This window comes from Cervus canadensis, chromosome X (assembly GCF_019320065.1).
Source record: "Cervus canadensis isolate Bull #8, Minnesota chromosome X, ASM1932006v1, whole genome shotgun sequence".
Classification (NCBI taxonomy): domain Eukaryota; kingdom Metazoa; phylum Chordata; class Mammalia; order Artiodactyla; family Cervidae; genus Cervus; species Cervus canadensis.
In genome coordinates, this window is record NC_057419.1 from 10,438,335 (window position 1) to 10,453,596 (window position 15,262).

Here is a 15,262-nt window from a genome sequence, read left to right on the forward strand (position 1 = left end):
TTAGATGTGGCCCTTGGGACCTTGGACCTTGGACCTTGGGACTTGGAAAGACTCAGGAGTCCTTCCCTGTGATGCACGGACTCCTGTAGTTGCTTGTGGGATGTTAGTTCCGTGACCAGGGATGGAACCCATGTTCCTTGCATTGCAAGGCGATTTCTGAACCACCAGACCACCAGGGGAGTCCCCATATCTAGTCTTTGAAGGTGGCTTTTCCCATGGAGCATCGTGACTTTGAGACTGGTCCACCCTGTCGCAGACATCATTTTCACCTTCTGATTTAATTCTGTCGTATTATGGAGGCTCCACAATGTATGCATCCATCCCCCTGGTCCAGGGGCCTGTGAACTGTGTGTGTGTTTTTTTTTTTTTGTCTGTTATATTTAGTTGCAAAGACCTTTCTGGTAACCATTGTGGGAGATGTTTTAGGGCAGTGGAAGAGATGAAAACCAGCCTTGGGAGTTGTGAGGGGGAGATGGCAATTAGAGATGAATATTTCATGAGATTTGCCTGTGAAGTGACGGATAGCCAGAGATTTGTAGTTCCAGGGAGAGATGGGGTGAAATGAAGATTTTGTTCTTTTTATTACAGGAAGATATATCTGAGCTTATGGATCCTCTAAGGGTGAATACAGGGTTTTTATATTTGAGTTTTGCCTTTGTTTGTTTTGCTATTCCGTGATAGAGACATGCCTGAAAAATAAATTTAGCATTCAGCAAAACAGTTAAAAATAACGGGGCTCGGGGGAAATAGTTGAGAGCGTGTTGCTCAAAACCTTTTGAACTTTGCAACCTGCATAATAACAAATACAGTCATATCAAAGTCACTAGCAAATGAAAAAGCAGTCACAGTGCTAATTTTAAACAGAGGCTGGCGTGTGTGTGGAATGTTATACTCGAGAATGATAGCTTGCTGGCAGGGGGATGTACCCCAGGTTTCGGAAGACAAAGAAAAAGGTACAGAAGTCAAGGAGAAACAAGGTCATCAGCATGTCCCAGATGATTGAATGACTGGCTGCATGGGCCAGAAAGAGAAGGTGGGGTGATAGAAACTGTGTACATTTCTCTTTTCTCCTGTGCAGTTGATGATTTCAGCTATGTTCATATACTTTGTATTCCATGGCTGTGACTCACTGATATGAAACATTAATCTCCGGAATACAATTTATATGAACCAGTGCACCTTCTGTGTTCTACCGACATCATTCCTCGGGTGATCAATGGCAGAGAAGCTAATCCATGATACATAAGTCAGTGTGTGTCCTTAGGAAGAATGATCTAAAAGTTAGAGGAGAGAAAAGTTTGATGTTGTTATTGTTTCCTCACTAAGCCAGGTCTACTCTTTGTGACCCCATGGACTGTAACCCGCCAGGCTCCTTTGTCAGTGGGATTCTCCAAACACGAATACTGGAGTGGGTTACCATTTCCTTCTCCAGGGGAAACTTCTCAACCCAGGGATCCAACCCGCATCTCCTACATCTACATTGGCAGTCGATTCATTACTACTGAGCCACCCAGGAATTCCCAAATTTGATGTAATGTGCTCACAAATAATTTAGAATCAGAGAGAGCCTATACCAGAGCGTATGACTCATTCCTGACCCCTAAAGTCTTATCAAGAGGCATTGACGTCTGCTCCACAGTTTTACAAAAGGACCATATTAAATAACTTGCGCATGGCCAGCTTTAGTTCCCACAGTTAATTGGTGACATTTGCAATTGTCAAAGTCATTATCTACCAGTTTTCTACATTTTCAATCCATAAGTGTTAATAAGAATAAATGTATTCTTATTCAAGAATAAACTTAATTATCCTCTCCAGCTGGTCAGGCTGAATTAGATAGCATCCTTAGTGTTAATGGGCCAGCCTGAATGGGGTTTGGGGGTTAGGGGAGAATGGATGCATGTATTTGTATGGCTGTGTCCCTTCACTTTTCACCTGAAACCATCACAACATTGTTAATTGGCTGTGTGGGGGGGGGTGGGGGGGTGTGTTAGTCACTCAGCCGTGTCTGACTCTTTGCGACCCTGTGGACTATAGCCCCAGCAGATTCCTTCATCCATAGGATTCTTCAGGGAAGAATACCGGAGTGGGTTGCCATTCCCTTCTCCATGGGATCTTCCCGACCCAGGAATCGAACCCAGTCTATTGGCTGTACTCCAATACAAAACAGAAAGTTTAAAGTTTGGAAAAAACAAACAAAGGAGTGAGGTAGCATCCTTGGAAGATCAGTACATCAGTCGCAAAAAAAAGGTGGCCCCTGGCGGTCCAGTGGTTGACTCCACACTTCCAATGTAGGGAGCTCAGGTTTGATCCCTGGTCAGGGAACTAAGATTACGCCATCCCAGTCAGTGTGATCGAAGCCAAACAGAAAAGGTGGTTCCGTGTTGCAGTGGTCTCAGACTGAGAGGGGCTGGGACCGGGTTTGGGGCTTATCTCAGAGGGGTTGGTACAATGTCAGTTTCCATCTGTTGTCGTATAACTTAGTCTCTCCATCTTTTTCTGATACATCTATGCATTGATATCCTCCATTAAATGTGAACTTTAAGAGAAAAACATCGTGTTTCCTTGATTCTGAATTCAAGCTCTGGTTCCCCCGAGTGGCAACTTTAGAAGGGGATGTCATCAAAGTTCATGAGATGACCGTCTGAGAAGGGAGCGATGAAATTACTGGCCAGAGGGTGTTAACTCCTTTAGACTGACCCCACTCATTCTGTCTTTCCTCAGACCTGCCACGCTGTGGATGAGCAAGAAGACGGAGGTAAAATACGACAGCCCCAGGCCATCTAAAGAACAGCATAGCTGAGTGCCCGGCATAGACTTGAGTGTGGAAAAGTGTCGTGCAAGAGAGGAAGCCTGCGTGAGAAGCCGACTCAGCCCCCAGAGCAGACTCTGCCATCTCCTAGCTGCGGGAGGGGTCAGTTTCAGAAAGTGTCCTTTCTTTGAGACTTCCCTGGTGGTCCAGTGGTTAAGACTTGCCCTTCCAGTGTAGAGGGTAAGGATTCAATCCCTGGTGGAGAAGCTAAGATCCCACATGCTTTGGGGTCAAAAAAAAAAAAAAAGCAAAACATGGAACAGAAGCAATATTGTAACAAATTCAATAAGTTCAGTTCAGTTCAGTTGCTCAGTCATGTCCACTCTTTGTGACCGCATGGACTGTAGCCCGCCAGGCTCCTCTGTCCATGGGATTCTGGAGGCAAGAATACTGGAGTGGGTTGCCATCTCCTTCTCCAGGAGATCTTCCTGATCTGGGGATCAAATCCACGTCTCCTGCCTTGGTAGATGGTTTCTTTGACACTGAGCCACCTGGAAAGTCCCAGAATGAAGCATTATCCAGTCCTCAATATTAATAGTGCCAAAGCTGAAAACTCCTGAAGTATGGTAATCCAGATACATCTCTTTATAGAAAGCACTTAGGTTTCCAAGTGAAGGTCTTCCAATGGAAGGTTAATCTCTGCCTGCCTGCTAAGTTACTTCAGTCATGTCCAACTCTTTTGCAACCCCATGGACGGTAGCCCACCAGGCTCCTCTGTCCATGGGATTCTCCAGGGAGGAATACTGGAGCGGGTTGCCATTCCCTTCTCCAGGGGATCTTCCCAACCCAGGAATCAAACCCGGGTCTCCTGTATCTGCAGGCAGATTCTTTATCAACTGAGCTACAAGGGAAGCCCTAGATGATGAATTAGGATCATTCAAATAATTTGGCAAAATTACTTGAGGAATGAATCAGAAACTTCCTCAAGTAATTTTGTCTCCATCTCTAAGTAGATGTTGCATTACTTGTCTCTATAATAAGTTGGTAGAGTTCTTGTCTGCAAGGGGATTATAGGAAAAAATTGGGGATTGAGTATTTAGGTATTTGATGAAGCTGATGCTGTGTGTTATAATGCAACCTGCAACAGATGTAAAGCAAACAGTGAATTAATGTTTCAAAGATGGGCTTATCACCTTTAGGGGCTGAATCCTGTTAGCGACATTATTACTCAACTTTTTTTGGTGTGCAGTGGGTAAATATCAACTGGAGAATTATTTCATTTATAGCAGAAAGTCACAGTTCTGGATCGTAAAACACAGTCGGGATCATAAAAGCACACATCATAAGAGAAATGTGGCCTAATTTATTACCTCAATTTTGTGCCCCAGGTTTCCTCGCTATTGTTCTTTTTATTAATTATATGAGTTTTTTTTATGGTTTATTCATAAACAGAATGCTGTCCCCAAATGGATGAACCTGTTGACTCATTGATCAGTAAACTGTAAATTCTGCTGTAAAATAGAGTGTTTTGGCGATAAATCAGACATGAAGAATTCTAGGTTTCCCCGGGGAGCATTTTTGGTAGGTTACATCAACTAACTCAAAGCCCGTACCCGTGAATCAGTAATGACTGCTGGTTTATGAACCTTGCAAATCACAAATATTATTTTTCCTCCTCAGCACATCTCTCCTGTAATAAATAGGTAATTGGTTTTGCCTTATTATACTTTTTATATCACTCACTGCAATAATCACATATAAATCCATAGGGTTTATCATTTCTTTTATTATAAATTTTTCATTAGTTTAATTCCTCATCTTTTCTTTCTTAGTCATAGAGCATTGCCAAAACAATCATAATGAACTCAGCACAGATATTTTTGCTTTGGTGGTATAACTGCTTTGTTATATTTATTACTGTTAATTATTTCTTTTATCCTACAAGTATACTTATCACCTAAGGATGCATTATTTTATTTTATTTCTATTTTTTTCATTTAGTTTTATTAGTTGGAGGCTGATTACTTTACAATATTGTAGTGATTTTTGCCATACATTGACATGAATCAGCCATGGATCCACATGTGTTCCCCATCCCGATCCCCCCTCCCATAAAGATGCATTATTTTATAAACACTGTAGACTGTGGAGAAAAAGGAATGCTCCACTACTATTGGTAGGCATGTGAATTAGTGCTGCTACTAAAGAGAAAAGTACACAGGTTTCTCAAAAAAGCTAGAAGCAGAGTTAGCACATGGTCATCCAATCCCACTTCTGGACATGTATCAGGAAAATACTTTACCTCAAAAAAGATGCGTGTAGCCTAGTGTTCACTGCAACACTGTTTACAATAGCCAGGACATGGAAGCAAGCTAAATGTCCATTGATAGATGAGTTGATAAACAAGATGTAGTAAGGGGCTTCCCTGGTGGTCCAGTGATTAAGACTCTGAGCTTCCACTGCAGGGGGCACAGGTTCAATTGTTGGGTCAGTGAACATCTTCCATGATTCGTGGCATGGCGCCGCCCCCCCCCCCCAAAAAAAAGATGTTTCCCATAAACACAATGGAATATTACTTAGCTATGAAAAAGCATGAAATAATGCCATTTGCAGCAATGTAGGTGGACCTAGACATTGTCATACTGAGTGAACTATGTCAGACTGAGAAACACAAATATCATATACCACTTACATGTAGAATCTAAAAAGAATGATGCAAATGAACTTATTTACAAACCAGAATAGACTCACAGACATAGAAAACAAGCTTATGGTTACCAAAAGGCAAGGTAGGGGGTATTAAATTTAGGATTTGGGTTTAACATATACACATTAATGTATAAAGTCCGTAAGCAGCAAGGAACTACTCTATAGCTCAGGGAAATGTATTCAGTATCTTAGAATAGCCTATAGTGGAAAAGAATATGAACAAGCATATACACAGACATATAACCGAATCACTTTGCTATACCCTGGAAACTAGTGCAACATTTCAATTTAACTATACTTAAATTTAACTGATTAATAAGATAAAAAATAAACAATGTTTTTTTTTTCCCTTCCATAGAAGACTCTCTAGGAAACTCCCAATACAAAGGAACAACTCTGCTTCAAAGTGTCCCGTGCAAAGCTACATCACAGGAGAATCTGCCTTCAACAAGGTGAGACAGCGTCTTAGACAAAGAAGTCACAGAAATTTTTGTACAAAGTAGTTTCTACCATATAGTGTACACAAAGTTAGATGAAAAGTAAAATGAAATGACATATACACTGAAATTAAGATAAGAAGGAATTGCCAAGTTTTAGATGAGAACACATAACAGTCTGCATATGCTTCAAATATTTGTAACCAAGGATTTTCCTCACCTTGATCAACATCGGACTAGTGTATGCTTTTATTTATCAGTGTTTCTCGCTCCCTCTTTTTCTCTTTACTCTTGAGTATCTCTAAAGACCCACTCAGAAAATGTCTGTTTCTCCCGCAGTTGACTCTGAGCTTGTCTGACGGGCACATTGAACTATCCAGGGATGAAATGCCTCGCCAGGCTAAACACACTTTTAACAGCAATATTGCGAAGATTAAGCTTCTGTGCTTACCTATAGGGGGCCCGCCGTGTGTCTGTTTTGGGTGTTTAGAACGCTGGATGGGATCACTGACTTGGATGCTTCTGGGGACGTGTGATTCTCATATAAGGCCGATGGGAAGAGCCCAGTGGGATCTCTGCGACTGCTCCCTTTGACATCATGCAGGCTGGTCAGGATGAATGAGTACAATATCCCCCTGCCTGGGTAGCCCTGCAGGGTTCAAGAGGCTTTCAGTAGCGTCATTCCACCAAGCCACAAGCCCTCGTGAATCCAAGTGCTGCCAGCCATCGTGAGGACTTGAACAGGTAGGAAAAGATGAAGGTGAAAAATACCATATGGCACCTCTAGCTTTCATGTCTCGTACATGACTTGCTGTGCATGTTTTAATTAAGTACCTCATTTCCTTGTCCTCAAGTGGTTGGGTGCGTTGGCTCTGGAGGTTAATGTCTATGTTTTCAAACATCAGGGTGAAGTCTAGATAAAGCCAGAGACCACAGGGACGTCCCGGGACAGTTGGCCAGGTGATGAGGCTGTGGGGTCTCCTTTTAGGGAGTAAGTCTTATTCTACCTGGAATGACTACGACATGTTAGGTGGTGGACAGTTTTGTAAACGTGTCTGCGAAGACCTGGGTTTTCTGGATACCAGAGAAGCAAGAAGTTTCATGGCCTGTTTCTGCTCTGATCACCTGTCTTCCATTCATGTGTTGCTCTCTTAAAAGTAGCATCCTGGCCTCTTTCATTTTTTGGGAGGGTGGGCTAAGACAAGCCCCCTTAACCGTCATGGCATCATGAGGGAGTAAATAGGTAACTGAAGTTAGATTGGTTGGAGTCTCTCTTGAGCGAGTATGGATATTAAACAAAGCATAAAAAGGGCTGGAGTGAATTCATCCCAGGAGTTCCCAAATGAAGTAACTAGTCAGCCAATCACTGGTGCTGGCATCTTTCAGATGTCTTCATTCCTTTTTGGGCATTGGCTCTAATCATCTCCGACCTGATTTTACTTTACTCATTTTTTTTTTTTTAAGAGATGTTATTTTTCCTTTTTAATCCTCTTCAGTTAGCTTACCTTGCTTTCCATCGTTGGGACTATTCCATAAATCCAAATTGATAGTCCTCATCACTGATTTCAACATAATCACATTTAGTTGGGCGAATATGAATCAGTTCACATTGAGTTTCAGTCTGGTTGAAAATAGTGGCATGTCCCTTTCCTCTTTGTATTTTTTTTTTTTTTTATCATTGAGGGAGTTCCCATGTAGAGTATTGTTACACTATTATATAACTTGTATTTATTGTAGGAGTTTCATTCATAACTGTGAAGGGTGAAAGTGGAGTTCAGTATACATAGTCATACAGGTTCTTCCAACCAAGGACTTGGTAGCAGCCTTGATGACTTCGGTCACACTGTAGATTGCATTTCATGTGGGGAAGAGGCTGGGGTGATGGGCAGTGTTATTGTCTCCAAGTCACCCCCAGTGAAATGAGGTAGGGCTCGGCATTAAGTCAGAAGTGGAATGACGGACATGCTCCTAACAAGAGGGTTGGAATGATTAACGGGGAAACTCACTGTGACATGTTGGGAATGAGTCCATTTGATCTAGACCCAAGCTGATGGGCCATCACCGTTGATTAAGGGAATCTGAAATCCTCATGTGGGCGTGTATCACCACACTGTCGGAAGTTAAGAAAAGGTGTGGATGACTGATTAAGTTTGTCAATAGCCTGTGACAACCGATTTCTATGCAAATCAATTTCATGACTGCTGAGTGAATGGCCTTGATGGGTGAATATGCTTGCTTTATCTCGGGAGATTTCACCAAATGTCGACCTTTTTAAGAACACTGTATTGGAGTATAGTTGATTTACAGTGTTGTGTTACTTTCTGCTGTATAGCCAAGCAAATCAGTTATACATGTGTGTACATCTGTCGTTTTTTAGATTCTCAGTATTTTTTCCAAACATTTTTCCTCTCCAGCATTTTGAAAGTTAGGCCTCTTAGAGTTGCTCACCTAAAGCAGAAACTGAAAACGTACAATGGGTGTAAGCCTGGCAATGGATCATTTTTGGCAGTCACTCTTGACAACCTGGGCTGAATACCAGCCTTGTTTAGGGACTGCGTTAACAGTTATCACAGGAGAAGTTACAGTCCTGTTCTTGTCAGTTCTTCCTCTGTGATTAATGACCAGAGGAGAAAATCCTAAGAATAACCTGGGTCCCGGTCAAAAGAAACACGGGTTTAAATCTAAGAAGAGCAGAATGCTAAGCATCTATACTACTCTCCTCCTGAGGGTAGCGTCCCGGGTCATCTGTAAGAGGTCCTTGTCCCGTGGTCGTGAGATAACCAAGCTGAAGTGTCAAGGGGAAAGGCTCGATAGACAGTTTATTTGGATAAATGGATATTGACTGGTGAGTTAGAATGATCTCATGGGTTATAATGCTCTGTGAGCTGTGAAAGTCCTTTTTGCTGGCTCACAACCTTAGAACATATATTTACCCATAAATCACTCCTGTTGTACAGGTAAAATTGTTTATATGGCTCTGTTGGTTAATTAGTCACATCTTTACCACAAGGAACAGTTTAGATCAATTAAAAAAGAAAAAAAAAAAACCTACAGATAAGCAAGTGTCCCTTTTCAGAAGACTAGGCTTATATTTAATCTCTCTATTTTAGAGTTGTTCAGTGTTAAATCTAAAATTTCCTCGGATTTTTTCCCCCCATGAAAGTTAACGTCTCATCATTTAGTATTTATTTTCAACTAAAATACCCCTGATTCTTGTGAGTTATGAATCAATTTGTTTGCATTGCCTCAAATTGATGTCCCTTGCTTGACTGCAAGGAGATCCAACCAGTCCATCCTAAAGGAAAGCAGCCCTGAATATTCATGGGAAGGACTGATGCTGAAGCTGAAACTCCAATCCTTTGGCCACCTGATGCAAAGAACTGAGTCGTTGGAAAAGACCCTGATGCTGGAAAAGATTGAAGGCAGGAGGAGAGGGGGAATACAGAGGATGAGATGGTTGGATGGCATCACAGACTCAATGGATATGAGTTTGAGCAAACTCCGGGAGTTGGTGATGGACAGGGAGGCCTGGCGTGCTGCAGTCCATGGGGTCGCATGGAGTCGGACACAACTGAGCGACTGAACTCTTGATAAATGTATACGATATCCATTCTATTTAGGGTGGACTTGTCAAATTTTCATGTCTGCATGAGTCACCTGAGGGTCTACTTAAATCAGAGATTCTAAATAATTCCCCTCATCTGGCCTGGGATTCAATATTTCACACATCTCCCACAGGGTGTTGCTTCTGTTTCTGGAGGTGAGCGAGCCTTAGATCTTTTCTTCTGCCAAGCATCAGATGGTAAACATCTTTGGCTTTCTTGTCCAAAAGGAGCCAGAGACAGTGCAGAAACACCAACGGCTGTATTTCAGTCTGGTTGTATTTATGGACACTGAAGTTGGAATTTCACAGAATCTTCATGTGTTACAAAATATTATTCTTTTTGATTGTTCCCAAACACTTGGAAATGCAAAGACAGCAAAACAACAACAAAACGAAAAAAAACCAACATGCATAACTCTTGCACTGTATATAAGTAAGCAGCAGGCAAGATTTGGCCCGAGGTCATAGTCGTGTGATATCTGTTTTAGCTCAGCATTGCAGGTTAGATTGAGTTGTCAACGAGACATGCAGCGGGCCTGGGGAGGGAGCACTGCTTTCTCTGCCATCTGCAGATGGGATCAGCTTAGAGGGGCTCTCTGGAGGAGCAATAGATTTCCTGTGCCCTTAAAAAAAAAATAGTAATACTCATTATTTCTCCTGGGAGAGTAGATGATCAAGCCACGTTGGTATTTCCATGTTTATCTTAACTCCTAGAAATAGTGTTTAGAGGAGATATCAACCATCAGTTAGAATGTTGTGTATTTAATATGATGCTGCAATCAATGGGACATATACTGTACACCCAGGAAGATGTATAGAAATTTTTGTTGTTGTTGAGTCGCTCAGTCGTGTCCGACTCTTTGCAACCCCATGGACTATAGCACTCAGGCTTCCCTGTCCTTCAGTAACTCCCAGAGTTTTCTCAACCTCATTGTCCACTGGATCCATGATGATGTCCAAGCATCTCATCCTCTTTCATCCCCTTCTCATCCTGCCTTTCATCTTTCCCAGCATCAGGGTCTTTTCCAATGAGCTGGTTGTTTACATCAGGAGGCCAAAGTATTGGTGCTTCAGCATCAGTCCTTCCAATGAATATTCAGGACTGACTTCCTTTAGGATGGACTGGTTTGATCTTCTTGCAGTCCAACGGGCTCTCAGGAGTGTTGTCCAGAACCACAGTTTGAAAGCATCAATGAGTCATTGTCTAGTTATGGTGTGTGATTGGAACTTTGGGCCTCCCTTGTGGCTCAGATGGTAAAGAATCTGTCTACAATGCAGGAGACCTGGGTTCGATCCCTGAGTTGGGAAGATCCCCTGGAGAAGGAAAGGGCAACCCACTCCAGTACTCTTGCCTGGAGAAACCCATGGACAGAGGAGCCTGGCGGGCCACAGTTCATGGGGTCACGAAAGAGTCAGATATGACTGAGTGACCAACACTTTTACTTTTCACTTTCACATTGGAGATTTAGGAGATGACTGTGATTTTTCTTAGTCAGTATTTCCGTGTGTCCGTGCTGTTACTGCTAGGACAAGATTGTACCTTTCTGTGGATCATTGTATTAAACCTTTGAGTCTCAGGGAGTACATTTACTGTCGGGAAATGAGAAAGTCCTATTTTCCTGTGATGTCGTTGTAGTCTGCCACCCTGAGGATGTTAGCGGTGGCTGCAGACCAGGCTGGATTTCATTCCTTTGACCTTGACTGTGTAGCCTTCTAGCTTTCAGGGCTGATGTGGCTGGGAGGTTGCAGAGAAATGTGGCTTCACCCTGTAGGAACACCAGCTCTGTCAGTTACTGTCTTAGAATCCAGCAGACAGCATGCCCCTTTACCAATTCTAACACCCTAGGCAGAAAGTTGGACCTTTATTTAAAATACTGTGACGAAAAAAATTGAAACGTCACTCTGAGTATGCACATCTATTGCAAGGCATAGGATAATTTCATATATGGTGCTTAGACTCAGTAAGATGGTACATTTAAATTTTAGGTGTGTATTTAGGTCAGAATTATTGAATTTAAAGAGTATTATTTATTTGGCTATGCTGGGTCTTAGTTGCAGCATGCAAACTCTTAGCTGTGGCATGTGGGATCTAGTTCCCCGAGCAGGGATCAATCCCCAGGCCATCTGCCTTGGGACTGTGGAGTCTTATCCACTGATGCTAAATTGCTTCAGTCATGTCCAACTCTCTGCGATCCTATGGACTGTGGCCCGCCAGGCTGCTCTGTCCATGGAAGTCTTCAAGCAAGAAGACTGGAAGGGGATCTTCCGGTGGGAATCTCACCCACTGCACAACCAGGGAAATCCCGAGAATTAGCTAATGTTTACATTCACGTCAGATGATGGTTATGATAGCTGTGGCGTATGAAGCATTTTTATTTTGCTGGCTCTCTTTCCTTCTTATAAGATTCTTTTCTGATGAGTACACAGAATGTCAGACACGTGGACTGTCCTGTGTGAGGTCACTCAGATACCGTGTTAGTAGTTAGGAAATTCTAGATGCTGAAGCACAACACAGACACGTGTAATAATTCCAGCACGTGATAGAGGCTCGATTCTCCTTCCAGTAAAGGGTGCAATGGGTGTGCCTAACAGGCTTGCAGCTGTTACCCTGTCAGACATTTGGGACCCACACCGTCCTTGCATTTCTGACTTCCCTGGTGGCTCGGCTGGTACGGAATCCACCTGCAATGTGGGAGACCTGGGTTTGATCCCTGGGTCGGGAAGATCCCCTGGAGAAGGGATAGGCTACCCACTCCAGTATTCTGGGGCTTCCCTTGTGGCTCAGCTGGTAAAGAATCCACCTGTGATGCGGGAGACCTAGGATCACTCCCTGGATCGGGAAGATCCCCTGGGGAAGGGAAAGGCTACTCACTCCAGTGTTCTGGCCTGGAGAATTCCATGGACTGTATAGTTTATGGGGTCGCCAAGAGTCGGACACGACTGAGCGACTTTCACTTTCAGATTTCAGATGTCCTTGCATCTCAGGCAACCACGATACTCTGTAGTTTCCAGGTTCTCAGTGCTGTGGCTTTAAGTGGGTCAAGTGGAAAGGGTATGGGGGTGGGAATTCGTCTCCCAGCGGGGTGTGCTTCCACTCAGCTGGAACTCAGCGGCAGGACCCCCACCCGGAGGAAGAGTCAGCAAGTGGGTCCTGGTGTTACCAGCAGGACAAAGGTGGCTTACGACTCAAGCTAGCATCCTTCAGATGTCCTTTCTCTCTTCCTTACTGTGTGTTTGTTAAGTTGCTTGAGTTGTATCTGACTCTGTGCGACCCCCCTGGACCACAGCCCACCAGACTCCTCTGTCCATGGGGGTTCTCTAGGCAAGAATACGGCAGTGGGTTGCCGTGCCCTCCTCCAGGGGATCTTCCCGACCACCCAGGGATCGAACCCGCATCTCTTAACATCTACGTGCATTGGCAGACGGATTCTTTAGCCCTAGCGCCAGACCGACTCTGATCTTTTTAACATCTACACTCACCAAGTTCTACCCCAAAGGAAAAGATGACCACAGTCAAGAATTTACCTGATCATAATTTTTTTTTCCTGCCTCTCAACCCTCTTGAATCCTTCCGCAGCTTCTTTTAATTTCAGTGCCAGGAGATGGGCTATCCGGAACTTCATTTCCTTCGAGTTGATAGGATCGGTCAGTTCAGTTCAGTTCAGTCGCTCAGTCGTGTCCGACTCTTTGCAACCCCATGAATCGCAGCATGCCAGGCCTCCCTGTCCATCACCAACTCCTGGAGTTCACTCAAACTCACGTCCATCGAGTCGGCGATGCCATTCAGCCATCTCATCCTCTGTCGTCCCCTTCTCCTCCTGCCCCCAATCCCTCCCAGCATCAGGGTCTTTTCCAATGAGTCGTAGTGCTCTATAAATTATTCAGGATAATATTTCTTCCCACGCTGGTAATATTGCCTTTGTTTTCATCTCCTGGCCTCTTGTATCAGGCAATGGGACGTGTAATATCTTAGCCCCTCGGAATTTGAGGGTCAAGGTACCAATGCGCCCGTTTAAATATTCATGAGGGAGGCGGAGCCTGCTTTTGGAAGCTCTGCAGGCCTGTTTAGGCATTCCATCCCATCCGTGCTTCAGGTTAAAAACCCATGACTGCCGGAGAGGAAAAAGCCAGGCTGTGAGTAGCCAGCGCTGGAAGAAAATTGGCTCATTTTACCAAGCGACTTGGCGAAACAGATGAGCCTGCCAAGGATGCTGGAGTGGTTTTGCCTTCTCCTTGCCCCGTGGCTCTCTCTGAGTACGTTCTCTGTTTCTGATCGTGGGACGTGAATAAAAGAGCCCATCACTGCCAGCTGCTGGGGAATCAGCCAGCCTGCCAGGCAGGAGCGCTTCTCCCAGCTCTGAATCACTGTTCGAGTATCGCAGCCAAGGGCTTGGAGGTCTCAGCCATCCAACCCTTCAGGGTTGTGCTCATCTCGTTCAGCCCCTTGCGGTGATCTCTTTATTTTAAGTAATGAATCAGTCAGGCAGACGTCTTTGTAGGGAAAAGTGCGGTAATACAAAGATGCGGGATTTACAAGGGCAAACGTTGCTCTGACATGTCGAAAACTTCCAGGTTCCACACAGAAACGGAGACAGCAATCCATGACCTCAGCGCAGTTGCAGGATACAAATTCAACATGGAAAGACCAGATATTTCCTACACATTAACACTGAACACCCTGAAAAGGAAGTTTTTGCTCATTCAGGGACTGTAGTAAAAAAATTGACATTTACGTGCCTTCTGAGGTTTTAGAATTTTTCTTTTGGAATGTTCTATAAAGCACTCTCGACTCGCTTGGATATTCCTCTTCCTCAAGGCAATGGTAAGGGTTTGAATGTTCCAATCAAAGCTTTTGTGCTGATGAAAACAGTTTTTTTAGTTTAATTCAAGTCTATCAGAATATACCCACCCCCTCCCTCTTTTCCTAGATGAGAAGATATCCAAAATTAGGAAGAATTTAAAATCATCTGACACTGCTTATTCTTGTCCAGTAGCCAATTCATGTCCGGCTATTTGTGATTCCCAATGGACTGCAGCATGCCAGGCCCCCCTGTCCATCACCAACTCCCGGAGTTTACTCAAACTCATGCCCATCGAGTCGGCGAGGCCATCCAACCATCTCATCCTCTGTCCTCCCCTTCTCCTCCTGCCCTCAGTCTTTCCCAGCAGCAACATCTTTTCCACTGAGTCATCTGTTTGCATCAGGAGGCCAAAGCATTGGAGCTTCAGCTTCAACCGCAGTCCTTCCAATGACTATTCAGGAGTGATTTCCTTTAGGATGGACTGGTTGGATCTCCTTGCTGTCCAAGAGGTTCTCAAGAGTCAAGCATCAATTCTTCAGCGCTCAGCTTTCTTTATAGTCCAACTGTCACATCCATACATGACTACTGGAAAAACCACAGCCTTGACTAGATGGACCTTTGTCGGCAAGGTGATATCTCTGGAGCGTGATCTGTGTCCTTGACTGTGCATGCATGTTGCCTAAGGGTCTTGTTAAAATGCAGATTCTGACTCGGTTGGTCTGGAGTGCGTCTGATATTCTGTATTTCTAGCAAACTCCCCATGATGCTTATGCTCCCAGTTCGGGTACCACGTTCTGCAGAGCACGGGGATGGGAGTTAAAGATGTAGGCTCAGGGTTGAAGGGCAAGGTGGATTCCAGGCTGACAGGATGGGAGTCAGAACTGATTGACTGTCAGCAGGATGAGTAGAGAAACACAGTGGCCTGGGCAAAGACTTGGAAGGCAACCAGGCATGGACT

General features: G+C 44.0%; 1 long non-coding RNA gene across 3 annotated transcripts in view; it reads left to right on the forward strand.

Moving 5' to 3' along the window:
* LOC122434557 overlaps positions 1-15,262 on the forward strand; it is a 31,893-nt gene that overhangs the window by 9,922 nt on the left and 6,709 nt on the right. For all 3 annotated transcript variants that reach the window (XR_006267411.1, XR_006267409.1, XR_006267410.1), the window contains 2 exons: positions 2,725-2,914; positions 5,820-5,913. This is a non-coding gene — a long non-coding RNA (uncharacterized LOC122434557). The remainder of the gene's footprint in view (positions 1-2,724; positions 2,915-5,819; positions 5,914-15,262) is intronic.